This window comes from Maniola hyperantus, chromosome 19 (assembly GCF_902806685.2).
Source record: "Maniola hyperantus chromosome 19, iAphHyp1.2, whole genome shotgun sequence".
Lineage (NCBI taxonomy): Eukaryota > Metazoa > Arthropoda > Insecta > Lepidoptera > Nymphalidae > Maniola > Maniola hyperantus.
Genome location: NC_048554.1, coordinates 3,245,899 through 3,250,604, shown reverse-complemented (window position 1 = coordinate 3,250,604; position 4,706 = coordinate 3,245,899). Strand labels below are relative to the sequence as shown.

The following is a 4,706-nucleotide window of genomic DNA, read 5'->3' as shown; positions in this document are numbered from 1 at the left end:
CGCCGCCGCCGTGTGACGCGCCCCACCCTACCCCGCGTACACCCTACCCAACTTATACAGTACTACCACTTTTATAAGTCACATCGCCACAATTTGTTTGCGCAGAAAAGCGCAACCTCATCATCATCATCATCATCATTATCAACCGATAGACGTTCACTGCTGGTCATAGGTCCATAGGGGCCATAGGTCTCTTGTAGGGTCTTCACAGGCCAAGGTTTGAACCGCCTGAATCTGGATTCAGGCGGTTCGGGTCCCCGTGACTCGTTTGATGTATTCCACCTAGTAGGGGGTTTTCCAAGGTGCGCTTTCCGGTGCGAGGTCGCCATTCTTGCACCTTAGAAGCCCAACGTCTATCGACGCAACCTACGCCGAATACTAAAACAGAATTATTAATAATGAAATGACTTTATTACTTGACGTGAATATTTAAACAAGAACAATAGTGACTCGTGCTGTCTCGCTTGTTATTCGGGCGCACACCACACGGCGCGTAGGCAACAACGAATAGCGGACGGACGCGCGCTGATTGGCTGAGATATTTTAGCATCATTAAAAAGAAGATTTCTGCGCAGGTAGATCGGTGGAACTTATGTAAGTGATAGTACTGTTCCTACGTGTTGATTGCACACACCACAAATCAGTGAACGACAAAGCATAGAAGGCCTGTTACTAACAACTGTTATTCGGAAATAAGGGCCAACGAACTCACGTCTGTTAAACATAACTTCATCGTGATTGATTCATACTGTGTCACTCACACGGCCGCTGTTGAAGATGTGTGTGATAAAGTATATGCAACGCCCTCCACAGATTTCGTTACACTATAATGTAGCCTACGGAATATTTCTATGCGTTGTCGTTCACTGCATTTTTAATACAGTCAAAGTAAGAATAGAAATGTGAAATTAAACGAATTGGTTGGCTAATTTCATCATCTACCAGCTTAAAATTAAATTTTAATTGTTACAATAATTATTGTTAGTGAATTAATTGGTTCAGTGATTGTACAATATTTATTGTTTGTAATCGAACCCAAAATTTCCGCATGTAATCAAAAAATTGTTTGAATAATATATTTGTGTCCTTTACGGTGTGATCGACTTTTTTGTATGAACTATGAATTTTGAACAGCCTGTATAATAATATCATACTTATAAGTTATTAAGTTATAACTAGTGACGCGTCTATTGTCTAGTCGATATCTGTCGACTTTCAATACTTGAAAAAGTTAGTATTCCTGGTAAATCACAACCATGTTTTGTAATTTGCAAAATCAAAGATATACAGTTATTTAGTAATGCATTCTTTAAGTGTTCAAATCCATTACAAAAACATACAAATGTCAAAATTACCGAAAATATTTTGTTGTATGATTATATCTTCCTAAAAAAATGATACCAATATTTATCTATCTCATAGTTTTCGGATCACATTTTCAGGGGATACTGCTTATCTTGGATTTTGTATATCATTGGTAGTCACATAATTCATAGAGTTAAAGCGAGCAAGTTGGTTTTATAATGTACAATGTCGTATCGCCATATAAATTGTACCCCAGAAAAAAGCTATATTGTATACGGGGAACGCGGACTGTGCGTGCGTTAAGGCGGAGTTACATTACGCCAGTAACTGGCATGTCACGCTGGCTCGGTACTGACAAAATTCGGGTTTCGAAATTTTGACGACGCTGTGTGCATCCAGCTGTTTGTTAATCTAATGCGCTATTGTTTTAAAACATGATCATAAAACAGTAAAATCAAGAATAATACTGTAGAAGCAGTACCGTGAAAATGACTACTCTCTCGCTTCAGCATTACCGGGAACGCGCCGAGGCCCATCAAGTGGCCATTGTACATTCGCGGTTTTACCAACAACGATAAGGTCCCAAAACAGCGCTGACGTGTCAGAGTTGACTTGAGTAATGTACATTTACACAGGAATTCATTGTCAAAATAGGGTCTTCTTTAGGGGACCACTCAAACGACATATTGGGGCCGATACTCTTGTACACAATCTCTACATTAAATTAACAGGTCTAAATCTAGTGCTATCCTTTTCCGCGAGAAACATTATGAAAGGGATAGCAACGTGTCATTTTAGTTTAGTTTAGAGATTGTGTACACCGAATTAGCCACATTGGGGCCGATTCTCTTGTACACAATCTCTAAACGGGTTCTAACTAAATTAACGGGTCTAAATTTAGTGCTATCCTTTTCCGCAGGCAACATTATGAAAGGGATAGCAATAGATTTAGACGTGTCGTTTTAGTTTAAAGTTTGTGCACAACGGAATTAGCCACATTGTGTCATATTCAGTCTTAATTGCATTGCATAAAGGTTGAATATGGCACATATCGTCTCAATGGCCCGTAAAGAACCCCATATCTTGACTATGAATACCTGTATTAGTCAGTAACTTTCGTCAGTACTGTCTCTATGAGAATCTGTATGTAAAGTATAATGGGTGCATTTATACGTCACCTTTCGGGCGGGCGTCCGATGTTATATAAATATAAGTCACCGCAATTTTTAGGTTCTTGCCCCCAATTGCCATCGGACTGACATGCATTTCACCGATTTCTTAAACATCGTACATTTTAGTAAAAGTCGTATTTCTTATTTGGGATCCTAAATAAAGCATGATGAAAATCTTAAAATTGAATCGTAACTGCTCATGAAATGTTACTTTAAATTGACATATACTTATCATTTATATTAAGTATATATGTATTATGTATGTAAAAAGTAGTTAGGTTACATACGAATCTAAAGTACTAGTAAACTACGAGACTTGAGTCACATTTGTAGACCGCTATCCACTTTTCTCGTGCGGTTTATATCTTCTGTCTAAGGGCGTTGGTGCACTCATCCGTATTCGGTTCGTATCCGTGATTTTTCGAAATGGCCGTCATACAAATACACCCGTGCTCATTCGATTCGTATTTTTACGGAATCCGTGATTTCACGAATGAGTGCACAAACGGCCTTTCTCATCACGCCACGTAATTTATGAACGTAACATGTTACTATAATGTGTCATTGTACAGGGGTGGTTTTAATAACAAAATTTCGTGTGCGTTTAAAAAAAAACAAAAATCAAATCAATTTTGTGATTAGAATGATTAATATTTTTAACCATTCAATGGAATTTATGTATCCAAATGCTAATAGTAATAGGATGGCATTGACAGCTCATTAAAACAATATTGGTATAGCCCGTACAAAATGACTCCTCACGCGCCATTTTAACTATGGGTCAACTGTCATGTCAAAAGTACGGTTCACCTTTAAAATAAGGACTAAAATCGTACTTTTGACATGAATTTTGACACAAAAAGTTAAAACGGCGCGTTAAGAGTTAAATTTTACGCGTTATATAGTTCTTATAATTGACGAGCGCGCGTGAAATGTGCTTGTGGTTACGTCATATACAAGCACATTGCGTAAAATAAGTGTGGGTGCCTGTCGGTCGCCAGCAAGCGCTCGCAAACGTGCACTCTTGAGTAAGAAATACCAGAAATAACATTAAAAGTTGTGAATGAAGTTAGCACCTGTCTATTAGCATTTGAACAGGATAATATTTTCGGCTCGTGTTAAAATATTACTAGAAGTTTTATGTTGGTAGCACATCGGTTGTCGGAAGTGTTTCACGCGTGACGCGTCATATTATAATGTCTTAGTATGTGTTTCGGTGTGACGCAAGTCGGTCGGATGGCCAACCCGCGCTATATTAATTATGCTGGTATGTTCATGCGGACGGCGCTACCCGGTTCACTATTGTATGTAAACTTACGATGTATTAAAGACACTTAGACCTCATTAAAAAGCGTACATTTGCTAAAAAGAAGTAGTTTTATTTCCGTCAGAAAAGTCACCATCGATTGGCGGTACGGATTTACTACAACGAATGGACATACCACTATAATAATCTTTGGTGACTTGAAAAATGAATGTGGGTTTATCAGTTTCCGTATATTAGGGTCGATTTTCATTGATACTGAATCGAAGCGAATTCTAAAATTGTGTGGGTATATTCCGTAATTGCGTGAAATGACTTTTTACGCGCCATAACTATATGGGTCAACTGTCACATCAAAAGTACGATATACGACGAAGTATAAATAAGGACAAATCGTACTTTTGACATGAAATTTGACACAGTTAAAATGGGGCGTGAAAAGTAATTTTTTACACATTATATGGTGCTTCTATCTCAATCACGTAAAGCCACCGAGAAAAAGACGATTTTTCACGATAGAAGTGTACATTTTGTTAATGTAAAATTTTAGAAATTCACTTTGATTCGGTGCCAAGTTGTACCTATCGACCCGGCATGAAGTCGTCGGTCACCCGTACGCGCTGTGGTGCAGCAGCACACATACGACGTACGCGCGACCGACATCAGCATAAGAGAATAGTCCTAAATTGTGAGTTTGCTTTTCAGTGTAGCTATGACAGTCAACGAATTTTTTAACAGGGGGTGTGTGAACATGCGTAGTGGATTGATGTGACGCTCAGGGCCATCTTTAACCTATTGGAGGCCCTGGGCACATTAGTTCTTTTCAGGCTGACTGAATTTTCCAGTGAAAAGCAAAATTACCTCAATATTTTTTGTCTGTAGGTAGTTCAAAATCTGTAAAGATCCTTTTTATTCTAATATCGTTTGAGAGCATTGCCTATTGCCTATGTAATTTTATAATACGA

General features: G+C 38.4%; 1 protein-coding gene across 1 annotated transcript in view; it reads right to left on the bottom strand.

Moving 5' to 3' along the window:
* The window catches only part of LOC117991257 (solute carrier family 25 member 16-like), a 128,347-nt gene that overhangs the window by 106,901 nt on the left and 16,740 nt on the right, over positions 1-4,706 (bottom strand). The gene's annotated exons all lie outside the window — the stretch shown is intronic.